Here is a 20,620-nt window from a genome sequence, read left to right on the forward strand (position 1 = left end):
TTAATCCACACTATGTAAATCCCTTAGTAAATCCAACCAAACCGTGGCAGCCCCAGCCTGCTTCTGTCAGCGTTGATTGCTCCTGAGCTCAGATGTCCTGGCAGTGCGGGCAAGCCTTTGGGGTGCTGACCACACTGCACACCCGTGTCACCCACCCTGCATGTAAAACACGAGCAGCTTCTGGGGATGGGAGAGCAATGAATATAGTCACCACACCCCTGGACCATGGAGCTGCCTCTGTATACAGTCCTGGTTGAACTTGTTCTGTACCTGTGGACATAGCTGGCTCACTCTGGTCGAGTAGTCAGAGGACCCATCCATGGTCTTGGAAAACAAGGGTTGCCTCTGCATCTCTTGAAGACGGCATGGAGTTGCATGTCCTTAAATAAAAAACATGATCACAACTTCTGCCCATCTACATCTCTTGATATTAATCTTAAACAAAAATAATATTCTAACAGTAGTCTGAGTGTTGGCTTAGGAACGAGCAAATCCTGTACTTTAATCTTATTACCCTATTAATCTGTTATGTGACTGATACACTCCATTCATAAAATAGAGAAAATACATTTTTTTATTTTCCTAACTAGTAAACTCACAAGGACTATTTTCTAACGTTTGTAAATTGATTTGAGCATATTATACACTGGTGATTAGAAACTTACATTTAAGCCTCTTTTAGAAGTCAGTTTTGTTGCTAAATCAGATGAACAATTAGGCTATAATGAAACTTTATTTTCTGTATTCAGATTATCACCAGACACACAATAGTGTCTATTTGGATTTTTTATGCACTTTACTATTTTTAAGCATTCAAATATGCAGGTTAGAAAATGGTCTTTCTTTCCAAATCTTCATGGTATCTGTTGTCATAGATGTCTCTTGCTATTATTTATATAGCAATAGCCATTCTGTCACATAAAATCGCACATATAGTATGCACAAATAGATTTTTCTTTCTGTTAATGTTTATTATATTCTCTTCACTATAACAAAACGTCTTTTCCTCAGATGACTCTCAAGAGAATGTGAACTCTGTGCTGTGATCTGAAGGGCTTGCATTATACATTTGCCTGGAGCTTTCATTATTAATAGACCCTCCTTGAGCACCTCTTAGCTAACTGACATTCATTTGAGACCACTGGATTCCTAAACTTCCTTGCAGCATTAACTCAAGATTCATGGTCTCAAGTAGAATGGATAAATTGGATAAAATACTTTTATTATGAGGTCTCAAAAGTTGCTAAGTTGACAGCAAAATAGACACAATAAAGTTATATTGAAAAATATTTCTCTAGAGCAATATGCTTTTATTCCTTATTTTATGATATTTTCTTATTATTTCAATTAAAGCAAAACAATAATTTATTAACTTCTAGCATGGTGCTAGTATTTTACAGTAAAAAAATAGTATTAACTTAATTATATTGTGTTTATAGTAAAATTTACATTGAAAGTTTTTTAAACCTTATTTTCATGAGTGTTTGACCAGTCAAACTAACATCACAGATTTTTTACAGTAGCATTAGTCTTTATCAGCTATAATGTGTCAGTCAGTACAACCGTAATATGAGACTCTGGTAGGGTTAGGTATTGGATTTGTTTTATGTCAAGACTTCCTTCAGATTTTTCCATAGACTCCCCGCTGAACAGTTTTTCTTTTTAACCTGTCCTGAACCTCTCCTGTGTTTTGGGTCACTTACTTAAGCACTTTGTTCCTTTGTTTCCAGCATTTGGAGAAGCAGAACCCAAGAGGAGATAACACTTGCATAAAAATCCCAGCCCTACTGCAGACACCACCTTCTTTTTCGGGGGTCCAGAACGTGACCCTCAACAACGTGCAGCAGGCAGCTGGCAGCAACTGTGGAAATCTGCCCTTTGGTGTTCTTTCCACCACTGAAGTTGATGTTTGTACCACAAAAGATGCTACTAAGGAGGGCATTTCTTGAACCCTTATAAGATCCCCGGGGATCTGTAGCACACAGTATATATGGAGTCCCTGGGGTTCATTCCTTCTAGTGCAGCTGAATTTCCAAATGTCTAAGACTCATTCTTTTGCCTTGATGAACAATTTATCCCTCACAGAGTTTCTGCTAATTCAGGAGAGTATCAAGCCCCACTCAGAGCCCAAGGAAAATTTCACTAGTGAACGTTCAATATTTGTGTGATAAATCACACAACAGCTGATTAATAGCATAGACATCTTTGCCATATAGTTAAGAGGAGATCTGACGAAGTAAGTGGGGAGAACAGAGTCTTTAGCCAAACACAGTCATCTATCTATGTGGATATACTGTTTCACAGGAGCTCTTTTTAAAAGCTGTACTAGCAGAAGATGTGTAAGTTCTAGGCCATATCCCAGCCACATGGCTAGTCCTGAAATCCTCAAGCTGTGTCATGTTACCCTCTCTGGGGTATGTACTTCTGTTTGAGGGACGTGATGTAGCGTGTTTTCAGAAATATAAGTCCGTAATTTTATTTTCGATACAACAAATGTACCCTTTTTAAATGCAAAGGGTATTGTACTTAGATATATATTTATCAAGGGACTTGTCAAAAGAAAGTGGATAAAATATGCCCAAGGGTATTTGTGTACGTAAGCTCTCTGAATTTTCTTTTGAAAGCAAATCACCCCCTAAATGCAAATAAGAAGGTTGCCTCAGATGTGCCACCTTAGGAACTTAATTTAAATAATAAAAACTAAAATTTGAATATATACCTGGAAGTATCTTTTTCCACTGACTACAGAAAAGTCCAGGGTAATTGTGTGGGATAAATTAAAAGTTAGGTTCCTGAACTTAGTATGATTGTCTTTATTATCCATCTTTTATCTCAGTCAGACTACTCAAGGCGGGCAGGCAGTAGCTGGGGATGGAAAAGCATAAGCAACCACATTTGGTCAAAGACTGAAAAAAAAGTAAACCAAAATATTTACAAAAGGACATGTCCTTATTTTTAACAAAAATTCTCTTGAAAATGTTTTGAAGACTTTACCTATTGGGAACAGTTTCTTCACACTCTAGAGAACGACATTGCTTCTGGAAATTGTACCTATGTTGGCCTACTCATGACATGAAAATGGCTTGGGATTAACCCAAGACAGAATGACACCTCAGAGGGTTTCTTGGTTTTGTGAATGTCTGGAAACCCTTCAAAGGGCACACCAACTTGCAGAGAGTTAGGGTAATATTAAAGCAACACAGAAATCCTGAGCAGAGGTGTTTGTGGCAAATGACATGTCTGTGTGCGGTCACTGGTGGCCCCTCTCCCACTGAGGCTGAGACACTGTGGCTTGCAGCTGCAGCAGAGGTGCAGGCTAAGAAGTCAGGATGCAAAGCAAATGTGAGGCAGAAGCACCGTTCACAGTCCTGTGCACAAGAAAAAATGGGAAACGTCACAGTTCCTGCAAACTGCGGGCCATGGGACAGACCTGAGGGTGCTGAGTGGGATGGGATATAAAAGGTTTTGCTCTGCTCTTGTTCCAGTGGAGAGTAAACTACCAGGCCTGTTTGGTTGACACTGGAGAAAAGCCAAGGGAATAAATTATACGCATAAAATATGAGGCATCAAGTAATGTAATTAGCTCAATTTAGATGCACTGTTGACATGACACTAGTGCGTATTACTAATGAATACACTGCTAGTGAATCATTAATAATGGGAGTATCTAGCTACCATTCTTATGAATGCTTTATTGTGGAAAGGTGGAAAGTTCATTTAAGCTGTTGGATTTTGTGGGCCATTTGTTTGCTTCACTTTTGATCTTTTTGATCAGCTCTTCTGAATTAGGTTTGCAAACAAAATGAAAGAATATGAGTTGAGTTTTGAAGGAAACTGCGTATTAAGGGTAATGGACATGTCTTGAATACCTTCACTACATTTTGTTTGCACTACACCTCTGGTTAAATGCCAGGGAAGAATGGTAGAGGGCACAGAAATCTAGAGATAACTGTGAGTAAAAACTGAATCAGCAATGAGCTGACCTAGCAGAGGACATGCTGGAAGAAGAGCATTTAAACAGTCGGAGGAGAAGGAGACATCTTCAGAAGGGATTTGCAAAGGTACAAAGACAGTCATGGAAGTGTGAAATAAAATGGCTGCAGATGTCTGCCTCGCTGCATGGGCCATATCCTGAGCCTCACTAAAGCCCTCATCCTAAAATATGGATCTACTCAGACAGCTGCACTTGTGGTAACCAGGACTTTGAGCAGGGACAGTCCGTAGGTGTGCTGCGTGACTTGGTGTGTAAGAAAGGGATCAGGCCTTGTGCAAGTTCATTAAACTTCAGCTGCAGCTTCTGGTGCCAGAGGGTTAATAACAACCCCTGGTGTGGCAAACTGGTGGCTTTGGGTCAGCTCTGGTTTTTAAGGCTCAGCTCAGGGAGGATTGGAAGCCTTTGCAGCGGTGGCTGGTGCTGGGCAGACTCTCTCAGGACTTGCTGCTACATACTGGGATAGCTGCTACTTAGTGAAATAAATAGGGTGCATCAAAACTGCATGGATAATAAGCTTAGTATTGGAAACACTAGCTGGAGCCTCCCCAAACCCAAAATGTTTTACAACCTGTTTGGAATCTGAGCAGTAGGATGCAGAGATGTGGTGTCTTGTGACAAGTTGGCTCAGCTTCTGGTTTTGAACAAGAGATTCTGCAAGCCCAGAATTACTCCTGTTATGCCCTTCCTATTTGACTGAGGCTTTTTTAGTACCAACATTTTCTCATGCAAAAAGAAACATCTTTTTGAAAAACACGTCTGCCTTATAGGAAACGAAGTTTTCAGTTAAAAAAGAAACATATAGTTTCTCTAAAATTTGGGATATTCGAAGTTACTTCATCAGTCCCAAGCCTGGGACGCTGAACAAGCACCCACAGAGGCAAGAACATGCCTTGTTTTTTTTCCTGAAATTCACCAATTGAAAACCAAATCACATTTGTTTGAGGGTGTTTTACGAGTTTACAGTCACATTTAGTTCTGAATTCCTAAGTATGGATCTGATTCGTGTGAGCAGGATGCTGTCTCTGCTGCAAATACCACACAAAAGGACAAATTGGTCAGGAAGTTTCATGACCTTGACCTTCACCTCTGAACTTGCTTTATTAATCTGCAGAACCAAACCCAAAATAAATGTACTCAGCCTTGCTTGGCCTTTTCAGCTCACACCCTGCACCCTGCACAGCTCCTTTTACATTAGTTTTCCTCCACTTTCTTAATCCAAATTAGCCATGTGAGCCATCATAACCCTTGAAGTACTGGATTGTATTGTACTATTTTGACAAAGGTGTTAGGTTTTTAAATGCAGTGGACCAAAAATCACACAATATTTATGATTTATGCACTGAAACCGTTCCTCTTTTAGAGATCATTTACTTATGAGTAAACCTAAAACTTGTAGAATGATCAACCTCCGAAAAAAGTGTAACCATAAGTGAACATGTGGTGCATTGTTTTTCATAGATCATGTGTTAGTTTAGCACAGCTATATGAATTTGTAAAAGAAAATAAATAGACTTTGGGAAGAAAATGTTACTTGTAAGCTAGATGATTTCTGTGTGTGCTCTCCTGGGTTCTCCTTTCTCGAATTACAGTATCTTGGAGGGGACTGCAAGTGACTCCCAGTTCAAAAGGTGGCTACAGAGGGTACAATAATTCTCCTGGAAGCCAGACTTTCATTTTTTTCTGGCATGCTGTACAGCAGGCAGAGCATTACAATCTGGACTACAGCTGTTAAAAATAGGAGTCTTCCCCTCCTTACAAAACATATGAGTATTTGCAGCACTTGCTATGATTTTCCTCAGCAGACTATTCCTGTTTGAACATGCAATAAAATGTCTAGAATCTCCAGTCAGATATGGGAGAATGCAGCCTGAAACCCAATAAGGCTCTGCACAAACTGCAGCCTTGTATCCACCCCATGATGGCTCATATTTCAGGATCAGTGCTCTAATTATCTCAAACTTGAAAAGTATGCTAAAAAAATGGGTTTTGCCAAATAGAGGAGAAGGAAACGGAAAAGCCATTTCCAGTGTGAACAGACATGTCTATGCCATAAAGACAATTGGGGTTAGTTTCAACAGAGTTGTCAACTGTCACTGTCAACCCTGGGAGTGTTTAATCATTGTGGTAGTGATATATCCTTCAGTATGGGAGGTGCTATTAAGGTGTTGTATTTCCTTCTAAAAGCTTCTAACAATCTCCTTTCTTAGAATGACTGCCCTAGTGTTATACAGTTGATAGTTAGGAGCAAGCAGAGTGCTCACCATCCAGTAATCAGATTTTCTGCTACTTGGGTCACGGAAAGGTTTGACACATGAGGGCTGTGTGTCCCCAGATTTGCCCTTGCTTTTCTTCCTGGCTTCTTGCCTTCCTAGTCTCAGTTCTTGTTTCTCCAAGTTCTGCTCCCCAAATGCCAAATATTTCCACTCCTTGCACACAGATGAGCTTTACAGCATGTGTGCAGTAAATCCAATACTTCTGTGTCACATTAGACCTACTGCACATGTGCAGATACTATGTGTATGGTAAATGTGCAGAGGGTTTAAAACAGTATGCTCCTGCATGCGGCACTTCACAGCCCATCCACATGTATTTCTTCATGGCCAGTTCTTGACTGCAGTATGCCTTTGTCCTTCTCCCATCCTGCTAGCCACAGGGGGACAATTTTCAATAAAGTGGTTTCCATTCTGGACCCCCGTGGCGGACGGCGTGTTGTATGCTGGGTTCCTGAGACAGCCCAACTGCAAACACGGTATGGCAGGGTTGTAGGCTAGTTTAAGCTTTTAAAAAAACTTGGATGTCTGAATATGAGCTTCAGAAATATCTAGGCCGAACAGCAAATTCTGAAATATTTGAAAATCTGCATCATAGTGTGTGTTCTTCCATCTCCTCAGCAATATGCTTTGAACAGAAAATTAAATAACAATATTGGAAAGAAGATTGATTTCAGGCCAAATTTCAGCTCTTTAGTAGCACCAGCTGAGCGGGCGGCTGTAATGACTAGAGTCTCCCTCCTGGGGGAGGAGACTCCCCTCGCCCTCACCCCACTCTGCTGCAGCTGCTTGGGGCCACAGAGCCCTGTGGGGGCTGCATGCCCACCTGCCCACCCACCACTGCCCCTGGGCAGGTGATGCTGCATAACTGGAGATCCTGCGGTGCACCCCACCCTGCCACGCAAGAGCCTGTCGCACGGCATTGGTTGCTTCATAGAAAGCCCTGCAGTTATGCTTGACTCGTCTTTGCAGACCTGCTTATCTCTGGCAATTTATCTGTAATGCCTCAAAACCCTATCTATTTTTATAATTTGTTTATATATTACTCACTCTGTTCAGCGACTCTGTAGAGGATCTGAGAAATATCCATCAAACTGACAAGTGCAACAAACCTTAAATCTCAGTTTAATAAATTTGGGAAAGAGTAAACTACAGGGTGATTTCAGAGCTGTGTTTACCATGTTACATTTCAGTACAAGGCACATAAATGTTCACACCTCTGCAGAAAATTCTTCCGGTTTTGTAATCACATGCTGAAAGGTGAACCAGGCTACTGACAGCAGGGTTTGGCTGCAGCCATAAATATTCCTAAAAGGTTTCCTGTAGGAGGCAGTTTATTACCCACAACACCCATACAAATCACAGACGTGCATATTTTTCAGTCATTTTCTGAATATCTCATGTGCTACATAAACCAGCGTCTGTATTGATGATACTGCAAATTGTAAATCAGTACTTACTAATCTCGTGAAAAGAGAAAGCCTTCTCGCCCTCCCCCATTTCTGGGGGGTCTTTTGTAGCTAATTGCTGTAGTGGTGATAATATAAACTTCTGCATATGTATATTAATATGTTCATATATTTTGAGGGACAGCTGCAATTATTCAGTAGCTTTCTCACTTAGTTTTGCATTGTTGAATATTCTTAATATCAGTTTATGTGCATGTGAAAGGTGAGTGTTAAGGTAAGTCAAATGTCTTGGAGTTTTATATTTGGGAACTTTTATATATGTCTTCATAATTTCAAAAAGCTAGAAAGTTTTATGAACCTTCCATCCTTTCACTGCCCCCCAGATTTGCCAACATATTGTGCTGTTCATTACTAACGGTACTTCACTTCCAGTGAAGAAGATAGATTTCTAACTCAGAGGACACCTATGCCATGGTTTTGTGATAGAATGCCGTTCTTCCAATCTTCAGAAAAACACAGGTGAGCTCAAATTGATGAGCTTTACTTCTGTAGTGGCTGCTTAATAATGCAATGGCTCTCCAGATCATTTTTCTTGTGGTATAGCTTAGCTCCATTGAAAGTACACTTTTCAGTCAAATGAGGCTGACTCACAGCCTATTTTATTTACTTTATCTTGTTGTATTTATATAATATTCCCTCTGTTCTTTGTTCCTCTCCTTTTAATCGCACTTCGGGAACTGGAAAATGGGATAATATTTGTGTTTAAGCTAAACCATCAAACCCATCATGTTCAGATAAGTTTGAATTTGGGGAAAATGAATTTGTACAGGTCAGCAAACATGACTGCCCTGCAGAAGTGCCTGAAATTACCCATGATAATGTTTTCATATTATCTCTACTGTAACGTTGCAGTGATATATTTACTGCCTGTTCTGGCAGAGATACAGCAGAGCTATGTGGGCAAGTACATGGCAGACATTCCTGTGTTTGTAATTAGGGTTCCTTGCACATACCAGATGAACTGAAGCATGGCACAAGTGCCTGAGTGTTTCTTCAGTCTAAATCCATACACTTGCTCTAAGCTTTCACCTGTCTGGCAAAGGAATCTCTTGTATTCAGCCTTTCCTCTTCAGCATATAGAAATTTTTATTAAATTACAAGAGTGATGAAATGTTGAGAGCATCTTCTGCACATCTGATACAAATCAGGAGGCCAAACTTTTACTTATATGAGCAGTTCAATTCATTTCAATTAGATCATTTTTATGAGCATAGTGGATAAATATTAGCAAAAAATAGAGACTTGGCTTTTTGTTACATTTGTTATGAATGAATGTGACATAGCTGCAAAACTGGGAACTGAACCCAGTGAAACTGTGAAGTATCACAAAGGGTACTACCAGGGAAATCCTGGTTCCAATGAAATTAATGGGAAACCTGATGTATAGGACAAGCATCAGAAATATGGTGTATAACCACAAGAATTCTCAGGCATATGCTCTTAGTTAAACAGTTTAGAAATTTTACTTCTTACATAAAATCTAATATTAAGAATATTTGTGTTAGTTTAGAACGCAAATAAGTTGAAGAGCTCTTCATTTCAATGGATCACCTTTCACACGGTGGATTTTCTTATTTGTGGTAGAAGTCTAAAATTTGTTTCCACTGAAGAACATAATTGTGTTCTGTGTGAAATATTGTAGGTGAATTGGGAGTATGTGATACTTTTTCTAATTAAAGCCAGGCTTTTTCCTAATTACCTCTGAGTAAGGATTTCAAAACTTGGGTCTGACAGATTTTGTGTGTGTGATAATTTTATTGTGGCAAATAAATTAGATTCAGTCTTATGAAGCTACATTCATTGCAAGATGGGAAAACAGGACCAGGCCAAGACAACTTTGTCTTTACAACAGCTGGAAACTCCTTGTGGAACTTAGTAGTGTCGGGAATATTTTGAAATAACCTCTGAGTGCCTATGTCCGGGCTGAGCTGGAAGCTGGAATGGTGGATGAGAGTTGCTTCCAGATTTTCCAGCTCTATCCCTTGTCTTCAGATGGGGCTTCTGGAGAAAAGCCCTGGGGGTTGGTTTAGGAAAAACGTATGATATTCATATAGGTTGAGCCTACAGAAAAAAAAAAAAAAAAGACTGCTGTGCTTGTAATATGTCAATGCATTCTGAAAAGTATTTGAGTTCTCCTTTCAATAACCAGCCAGAAAATATTTATAATTATTTTAAGTTCCCCATAGTCTAAACAAATTTACTCATTAAAAACAACTGAGTAATAAAAACAAACATACCGAACCATGTAAACCAAATGCAAAAATCTGCCAGTCATTTGTGAAAATGGTTTTGCTTTGACTATAGCTAAATTGGTGGGGGTATTATTTTCCCTCAGTATGACTGATGTGGTTTTACATAAAGGGTTTAATAAAATAGGTGGCATTAGTGAAATGCAAAAAAAATGTGTCTGGGATGTTATTTTCACCTAAGTATGTTGAGAAGAAAAAGCAATAGGCACTGTGGATTTTTTTTAATCAAATATAGTCTGTACCACCTCTTGTGAGAGGAAATCTAAAGCTATAGTGATAAATACTCAATTACTTGCAGAAATAAGTAACATAAATTGTACTCTAATAGTCTACTTTTGCTATAGTACACATGCAGCATTCTCTGAGCCTGAGCACACCATGACTGTACTATGAGGGTTTCCACTAATCTTGATTCTCTAAGGCACAAATTTTATCAGCAGTAGAAAATACATTTCCCACAGGAAAGTCTCCGAGAATAAATACCTGGGTTTTTTTCTTACAGCTTTGTGAGTAATTTTATCTGTGTGTGAATTGCGATATATTTCTCTGATTCACAGTGAGGAGAGAATTTTGTTATTATAACAGGTTCATTAAGTGGTACCTCATCATTTGTTACTGGACCAAAAGTAACAATAGCTGAAGTATATAATGGTATGAAAATTGCTGGGCAACTTAGGCTCCTGACTGTTTTGTCCATCAAGATAGTGGACATTTTTATCACGAGGCTGATATATTTCCCAAATGCAAATACCACATCTCAAATTGATATCAAAACCTCATTTTGGGTAACATCAATTCAAAATGTTGCAATTCAAACCTTTAGTTCAAAACAAAATATATTGTCTCCAATTTGCTCAACAAAAATACCATTTAAACATAATGAGATTCAATACTTCCTAGCAAATATTTTTCATTTCAGCACAACACAGTACTCTTGAGAGCAAAATCTTTGCATGTAATGCATTTCTCCCAAAATGAAATGCCAGTTTGGGTTTATTCCATGCCTAGCAACTGCATTTCTAAAACTTTGTGGCTAACTTTCTTTATGCATTTCCTGCACAGTATGTTAGTCAAAGTAGAACAATATTTAACTAAATACATTAACAAACATAGTGGGACAAGCCTGCACAAATCTGCAACAAGATTCACTAACTTCCAGCGTGTTCATAAGGATTTACACCATTACTAACAGAGAGCAACATTTGGTCCTGCATCTTTCTTATATTTGCATATATAATTCATAAATCTCAAATATGGACTCTCTCAGCCTCTCCACACATTAATTGCTTTATATGAGGAGTCTTGCTGCTGCTTCACAGCCACAGTTCATCTGCGACGGGCCTGAAAACTGGCGTCTGCTCCACTCAGCAGGCTCTTTGTGTAACCATCACTGTCCTTGGACAAAATCTTCACCTTCTGTTCAGCCCCATGCCATCCTATTGGGATGATTGTGCAAGCAGTGAGCAGTCTGCTTGGTGGGTCTCCTGCACCTCCAAGACACGCACAGGGCAATGCTGAGGAGGTTGCATGTGGATCGCAAGGCACTTTGTGGTCCTAATTTGTTCATTTTCTTTCCTTTTCAGTGCTAATTTATTAACTGCAGGTAAGAGACCACTTTTCTTCCCTGCATCTCTGACCAGATCAGTGCAGAGCAGTGCGGGGGACCTCGTAAGGAACCGGCTATGGCGACACTGAAACTCTGGCACAACTTCATAAAGACCTGCCATCCCATTCACAGACTTTTGCCCTCTCTGGCCAAACACATCCTCCCTTTCCAGAGTGGCATCTCTCCCAGGGACAGAGGGGAAAGCACCAGTGTTCAGGATTTCTCCAATTCTGCCATCTTGATCCAAATTAAAATCACAGGTGACAGGATAGCCTCCAATTGCCCCTTTCTAGGCTAGAACAGATTTAGCTGCAATTATCTTTACCGTGTTTTTAATGAGATTTACATATTGTTTTGTGCTGTGAAAAGGTATGTTGGAAAATGTGTAAAATACCACAGCCTGTGACTCAAGCAGATCCTTTCTCCTTCAACAGCAGCAATGACTCCCAGCCAAGTTAATGCCTGGTTGCATACGTCTGCAGTAAATCTTCACCTTCTTCAACACCTCCACGTGATTTGCTGTCTCTAGGTATGCTGACACCTTCTCTCATGTGAGAACTTTATGGCTTGATAACCATAAAGGGCCAGCTGGCTCAGCAGAGTGTTTACTACTTACTCTCACCTTCTAGTTACTAGGAATTTAAATATATAGAAATGCATGCACAATTCTCATTTACAACCTGAACGATGGGAAATGTTCCTTTAGGTATAAGCTTATTACTGTGGGGATACGTGTCTTATATCAGCAGTGGCTTTGTAAGTTCTTTTGTAATAATACAGGTATTAGCAACGGGCTCAGTCTGAACACCCCTAAACTCTTTCAGAGGCTGGATCTAGTCCCCAATCTGCGCAAATGGGTCAGGCCTGTTTCTGTCTTCGACTGCCTCTGTGCATGCTGTACAGAAAAATCAAAGGCATAGGTAGGTATTATTTAGGAAAAATACCTTAATTGCCTGTGCTGAAGGTACTTTGGTGGCTGCTTCTATAAGTAAGGAAAATTTCAAGGCATTAGAAAAGGTTCTCTTCATTTCTTCCTCTTCCTTTCTCAGTGTTGTGCTGCTGATGTTTAATTTTGGAGGTGATGCATTAAGATCCCCCTTAACGTGGGGCTGGGATTCCCTGTGATTTCCCCTCTGCAGGAGCAGCAGACTGTCTCATGCTTTACAGATGAGGCAGACCTGCAAGGACAGTGACTAATTACCTTCATTTATCATGCTTCCAGGCACCCTTTCAGGTAATCTGATTGAAAACTCCTACTTGTCAGCAGCTCAGGAGTCATTAGTTCACAGGACCACCTCAGAAAAATACAGAGGTTTTGGTATCCATTATTGCTCTGGCTGCTAAGACACTTCATTACCATAATACAGAAGGACTAAATTGCACGTGTCAATTGCTTAAGTCTTCGGTATTGCGTTTAGATATCCTAAATCCAACAATAATTCAGCTTTGTGGTTCCTGTTCCCTTGTCTCACTGGAATGGGACAGTACAGGAGAACTGTTGCTTTCAGGGCAAGGGAGGATAAGAGAGCAAGTAGGAACATCACCATCTCTGACCTGGCCAACATGTTGCTATCGAACCGCTTTCCTTTAGCTTCCCAGCAGCATTAAGGCGTCCCTGTGTAGGGGCTCTCCCACAGGGAAAGACGTGGGGACCAGACACCTCCTCTCTGCCCTGAGCCACTGCCAGAGCTTTTCCTCCCCTCACATTGCTGAAGAGAAGTTCTGGCCACAAGGAAAGTGTTTAGTAGGGCCATAAAAATTACCCTTCCTCTCCTGGGCGAGGAAAGGCACATGCACATGATGGGGACAGTGGCTGGAGTGCATCCGCCACCACTCCCTCAGAAGAGAAAGCCTTTTCGCTGTTGCTACCTTTCAGCTGCCTGAAGAACCCTGGAGGATCTTTTAGGAAGAAAAGAGCTGGAGGTAATGAGATGGAATAGCTAGAAGCAGCAGCTGCCATGTTTCTCAGAAGTCAGAGAGCTCACCACCCCTCCCAGCACCTGCAAGGACACCCCATAGTACCATAACAAAAAGCTGTCTTACCTTGATGGTTTGTGTGACAAGAATTTCTACAGCTGGACTAGACTGATGTTGTTTTGAGAAGTTTATTAAAAAGTACCTTTTTCTGCCAAATTAGTGGTACCTCTTCTCAAAGCTTGTCTCTTGCTGGCTTGTTTTCTTTTCAGTTCAAGATGTGAAAAATATTCTTTACTTTTACACACCATTTTACTAAATTCTTCCCAATTCATGAGATGTGCCTTAAATTCTGTAATCTGGAATTCCCAGTTATTTCATTAAAATTTCAAACCTCGTGCTCCTCCCTTGGTACATGTCGCGAATCTCTAACCAGACCCCTTATCAGTTTTTTTTCACTAACTGAACAAAATGTTACCTTGCAATTCCAAGCACTTAAGAAAGGTGTTTGTGCATTTCATGGGAGACTAGGTTCACTGACGCAGAAGGCACCTTCCTTTCCTCTGCTCCTAACTCTTTTGTTACCTTTTTCAAAATTCACCCAAGACAACAGCTGAACTTCAGTTACGGAGAGTTTTATTTTATTGTGCTCATTCTCTATACCATTAATCTGAACTTTTCGCCTTGTAGTCTCATGATTTGAGCATAAAAATCTTATGCATGGAAAGATATCACTTTTCAGGCATGAAAATGAAACAGTAAAAATCTTTGCTTTCCACAAGAGAAAAAACCCTCAGTAAAATTAATTATTGTTTAGACAAAGATTTTGTTTTCCTATTTGGTACATTCTTGGAATGGAAAATAGTGAATTGGTCAACTGACTTAAGATTATGAATTTCCTTTCTTTAATGTTCTAGAGCTCTGCTGAAAATATTTTCAGCCAGATCTGTAGCAGTGTAACTCTATGGTTTTGCTAGTCATATGCTGTATGGTATTTTGTTACCTCAGTGATACATGTTGAATCCCACACACATCCATTATTGTATAATGGGCAAGTACTTTCCTTTTGGCTATGCTCTCAGAGATTTCCTTACACTTGACTGGCATCCTCTAATACTTATTCTGTTTATTAAATACATATTTATAATTTAATAATACATTCCAAGAATGATTGCTTAAAGCATCAGGTACTTGGAAAGTTTGCAGAGCAAAGCCAGTTCATACTTCTACACATCTCATGACTGTTTGCCAACATACATTGTATTTTCCTTGACCCATTCCTTGCTTTTACAGCCTAAAGCAGAACTTTCCTGAAATAAATAAATGTGTTTTTTTTTAGGATCACCTCATAATTTGGAGTGTAATGACTTGGACTACAGATATCAGCTTTGTCTTATTCGAGCTCTGCAGCTGCAGTCAGAACCTGAGTCCAGTCAAGTATCAGAGCTCATGACTATCTCCCAAACCCTTCAGGTCTTGTACCTTGCTGATTTTCCATTCACTGAGTGAGTAGGAAGTATCTGTGTCAATACTGTCCTATATTCCCTAGCAACTATTCTAATGCAATACAATTTATATTAAGGCTCTATAGTTCCCAAGCTTTTATACAGGAAAGGAAAATCGCAACATTATTCACACTACTGACATACCTCAGAATGGTGACAGGAATATAACATCAACAGAAGTAAATGAAAAAATTCGCCTTTCTGGGCAGAGGGAGGGAAAAAGCCTATGGTATGTAATTATTTCTACAATTCATTTAGAAAGATATTTTACTATGATCTGACCTGTTTTCTCTTTGATACAGATGAAACTCCCCCCCAAAAATTGAAGTGATATTACCAGTGAGAAGGAAAAAAATTAATGAATATGTGCAACATGAGACTGTGGTAAAAGTCTTTTCCAAACCTGCATTTTGCCTAACTTAATACACTTCTCTTGGATGTCACTGGAATGTCCACAGTCACTGGACTGTGCATTCATAATAGCTTGCAGTAAGAAACAGAAGGCAGAAGGCTTTTTGTGCGATTTTATTGACTAGTCGAAGTTTCACTGATTTTGGAAGACACGCACATCCTGTTCCCCCCGCTGCCTTTTCAGAAACTACCCCATACAATTGCATGACATCTCATGGACAGTGTCATGCCAGTCGTTCAGTGGGGCAACAGAGCTTTTGACTATTCGGCTATGCAGGAAAGTTCAGCTCTGAAGGGGAAAGGAGAGATGCCTCTTTTGGCCACTCAATCATTCGTTTACATAAAGAAGGTTGTTTGAAATTTCTCAGAGTGGTTCCAGTTGTTAGAAGGAGTTTTAGGAAAGATGGATTATTTGATATAACCATGGTAGTAACCGATCTAAACTGTACTTTATCCCTGAGGTAGGTCTACAACTTATCAAAGCAAGTGTATGTTTACAGGTGATAACACCTTAAAACTGAATCACTTCTTATGCGTGTAGGCGTGACTCTTGCAGTTAATACATTTGGCCTGTTTTCAGAGTCCTGACAGGCAGAAAGGGAAGGCAAACTCACGGCTTTCACATAAGAAAATGTCTGTCATAGTGCTACTCAGGGTTTGGGTGGAGGGGATTGGGGCAGGGTTGGGTTTTTGTTTTTGTAACAGAGGTCCAGGGTAATCCTCCTAAAGGATGCCCAGCAGGAAGAAGTGTGTCCATTCCATCCAGGCTGAGCCAGGGAGGTGCTGCATTTTGTTTTCCCGGTGAGAAGTGGTGATGGCTCGCTACAACTGCTGCCCCAGGAAGGGTAAGAGATGCAGGTTGTGCTGCGGGAAGGCGAGAGGCAGCACGTGCTCAGGACTGGAATGCAGCCTGGGAATGCCACCCAGGGACCGCCAACTACGTGGCTGTGGCTGGCAGCAAGGTCAAAGACCCTGGAGACACAGATCATCACTGGCAGTTTGATTTAAATTCATCCATCTAGGCGACTTCTTAGGCAACTAGCTGTGCCTTGTAGGTAATCCATAGTTACATCCCTATAACGCAGGGGGCTGAGATTAAAAACTATAAAATTATTTCTTCAGGCTGGAAAATAAAAACCTGAAGCCATGTGAATATCTGCAGAGGCTGTGTTTCAGGGCACATATTATGCCACTAATTAATGCGATACCTTTAGGTATCGCAAGAAAATTTTCAACTGTAGAGAAGAATTAGTGAGGTTAACTTTTAGTGCTTGGAAATTATGGAGAAAGAAAACAGATCAGCAAATAACCTGTAAACCCTCCTTGTCTGCAGGTGAGATATCCCTAAACCACTCATTGGATTAAAAAAAGCACAGCTATCAGATAGCTCCACTCAAATTACAGTGTAAAAAATAAAGAACGAATCTGTGTGACTGTACCCTTTTAGCACTGCCAAAGAGCCCCAGAAAATTAATTTGATTTGACCTGACTATGATTTGTGTTATTTTTCAAGCACATCTTTTTCTCACTGAGAATATTTTTTCAGGAGTTTGTTCATCAAATTGCAATTATTTTATTGTTATGAACCACGAGCCATCTCTAGGTTAACCACAGATTTATCACTGTGATAGGCAAATCAAGCAAATGCATCAGCTTCCAGCGCGTTCTGCCATCCCTGGAACCGGTTTGCAGTTGGGATGCTCCCTTCACTGCAGTAGAGTAATGATGGAGCAGACTTTCACAAGCACCTCCTGTCACCTTTGTGACTTTGTGAGTCCCTGCTGATGTAGTAGGGCTCCATGATGGTAGGTTGATCCCAGTGAGTAACGGCTGCAGGAAGGACACCTCCTAGTACAGCAAGCACAGTCTGAGCAATTCCTTGGGAGAATTTCTTAACATTGCTTCTTGCAGATTTTTTTTCAAAGGTTCACAGAACAGCTGAGGTTGGAAGGGACCTCTCTGGAGATCACCAAGTCCACCTCCCAACCCCCCTACAGATGCTGTAGTCAGACTTTGCTGTCCCTTTCTGTAAATATCTGCTTTGACATACAGAAGAAATCTACAAAAGCTGTCAAAATCAACCAAAGCCGTTAAATATGTGCTTTGAGATGCTTTGGTTCACCAGCTGAATAGCTCAACAACTGTAAAAAGGTAACAATTCAATAAACATTTTGTGAACTCGGGATGATCTGAACAACTTGACTTTTGGCTTGTGCAGGCACGAAGATCATATTTAGTCAAAATGGGGAAGAAGGTCATTGAGGCCTAAGGTAAAGGTACATCAAAGCATGGGCAGGACATCCAGTACACCAGCACTGCCATTGACTTCAGTGGGACTGCTCCTGAGCTGAGGGTGAAACCAACAGTTGAATGTTTTCCTGGGTTTGTGTTTTACCTTGCACAGATCTTTAAAGCATGATTTCAGAGATATCATTCATTTTTTTAAGCATTAAACAATACTTCATGCTATTGCAGGCTAATGTAACAAGACGGGTTCACTTTAAGCATTAATTAAGAAATAAATCTGTCCCCAGTTTTCACTTCAAGTTGACATTTCCCTTGCTCTCTTTGTGTATAAATTGCAAAGTGGTAGCCTAAGGGAAGGTGTTTGAAGAATTCTATGTTTATAAATGATCTGTATTATATTTTATATATGTAGGCAGCAGCTATAGTCTCCACTTTGAGGCCTGAGGGGAAGGCAATGGTTTCCTGCGTCACCGAGCCGCAGCTCCTGTCTGTAAGCAGGTACACAAAGCTCCCTTTAACTGGCTCGAAAGGAGCGGTGAGATGAAACACACCCACTGATGGTTAACAGATCTGTCCCTCAAGACTGCTTTTCTCTGAACATGGCATTTGTTTACACTCAGCTAAAGCTTTTAGCGTTTTCAGGCCTATAAGAGGATTTGGCTGGTAGCCCTGCTGTTGATTGTCATATTCCCTGGCTAGAAATGTCAGTTACCACTTCTCTTTCTTCTTCTGTTCATTAAACCTTTTGTATATTTTCTCTATCATTCCCAGAAATTAGTGATGACATGTGCCATTTGCATATTACTGTAGTTCTTCCAGGGAATGTGAGTGCACACAGAGCTTGCAGCTTTTAACCCACTAGGGAGTTGGGAGATCAGGAGCGACATAGTATCATCTGAAGATTATTTGTAGCATCTTGTGTATAGCAAAACCTCGTGAAAAAATAAGAGCTGTTCAGCAGGAACTGAATATAAACACATATTTTGTTTTTCTTTCATGGCCTACCACAGAGCATTTTCTCTGCAAATGATAGGAAGATATTTCTGGGTATCTGTCACATTATAGCTAACTAGAAGGATCTTGCAGCTAAAATCATTTAACCCACCCTTTTATTACGGTGTGGCACCGAGTCGCCAGTGTGGCCATACAGCTGATTTCTTAGATTTGCTATTGAAGAACCCTTATGGGGTCATTGCTTCATGCTGCCTGCCTGAGATGCTACTACAGGTTTTCTCTGCTTCTCTCCTGTGCTTATGTATAGGAGAGAAATGCTTTCCACCTTTCCTTAGGAAAGCAGACCTTCGTAATATACAGAATACTCTGCCATGAAGGGCCAAGACTCAAGCCTGCAGAATCAAAGCCTCAGTCATGGTCAGATGATGTAGCCCAGCTGCTGCTGATTCACATTTGGTGGTTTTCCACCTCAGATCACTCTGTCCAGTCATTTTCCACCACCACCACCCCCCCGCGCCCCCGGTTTATTCACAAACTCGAAGTAAAGTTCACTGACAACTAGTTACAGCAGCAGAATTGAGGAGGCAATAGCCTCGGGAGGAGGGTAGGAGCAAGCAGCTGGGCATCAGTGGCAGTTGACTTTATTTGCCTACCACAGCTATCTTTGGCTTGTTGCAACAATGAACCAGAGTGGCTTAACCACAGTGGAGTAATTTCACGTACGTCTACCTAGCTGAAAGTTATGAGCTTCTCCTAGCTTATGAGCTAAAGTCCCTTTGGTGTCTAGAACAGTCAAGCACCACCAGAAGAAAGTTGATCTGTCTTAGGTGCTTTCAGAGCAACTTATCTGACTCCATCTCCCTGGGTGACGGTGAAAGAACAGATTAAGGCAATCAGGCTATATGGATTGAGACAACTCTGAGATATCCAGGGATCCAAGAAAGCTTTCAAGCCATTATCTTGTCCATACTTCAGTAACACCAGTGAATACTCTGCAAGGGTTTCCTCTTAATATGAGTCTTAGCCCCTCCTTATTCAATTCAAACCTGCAGCGGGACAGAAGGAATACTTTCTGCCTGTCAAGCTCCCTGAAGTGTTTGCCATTCCCATTATAGCTATTAATCCCATGTTTAAAGTCAATCTGCCCTCTCCCAGATGGTTAGATTAGACTATCTTTCTAACCTCAGGTGGCTGAAATCTAGGGAAATTAATTGCATTTTTTAGAGGATAAATATGGCCACACTAGCTTTAAACTAGTTAGCTCAGAGAATGTTAGCAAGTAGCTACCTTAGCAGGAAGCTCAGCTCAGGCTGCAAAACCTGCCTTTGTAAAAAATTTTGTCAAATACTCAAGCCAGCACTCCATTTGAGCAGGGCGGCATCCACAGCAGTAACCAGTAGCTACTCAAAGCTTAAGGCTATATCACAGAAGTTACCAACGTAGTAATGCAACGTACATGATCTTACTCCCTGTCAGCCCCAAATGAAACTCCAGATAATCTTTGGCAAAGACTCTGCTTTAGAAAGGCCATCATTTATTAAAAGACCTGCAGTAATCCCAGCTCAATTTGTGGCCGGCGCTTGGCTTTTATGTATGATGAATTAGAAAGTAGGATGGTTCCTCCTCATACTACAGGTTTCATTTTACTCTTCTTTGTGGGAAATTCCTCCCTTTCAACCTACAGACCTGGAAAGCATTTCAAAGCCTGTTCTATTCATGTGATAGTTTGGTAACTTCTCAAGAACTGGCAAATTTAAAAAGTGACACTGTTCCCCACTTTCAATTCCTGAAGCGTATCTCAGAGCCGCTTAGGTTGATTCCATTTTGTACCACTTTGGAATTTCAGAGAGAACTTATTTTATCTTAGCTGGTAAAACGATGTAACTACATCTCTAATAATTCAACTGAACCAGCTGAACATCTTCTATGTCAGCATGGATACTGCAAAGGGAAAATCCTTCTGACAAAAACTTTACTGAAAATCCCCTACATGAACTTGCA

This window comes from Leptosomus discolor, chromosome 5 (genome assembly GCF_034619465.1).
Source record: "Leptosomus discolor isolate bLepDis1 chromosome 5, bLepDis1.hap2, whole genome shotgun sequence".
In the NCBI taxonomy this organism is placed as follows: domain Eukaryota; kingdom Metazoa; phylum Chordata; class Aves; order Leptosomiformes; family Leptosomidae; genus Leptosomus; species Leptosomus discolor.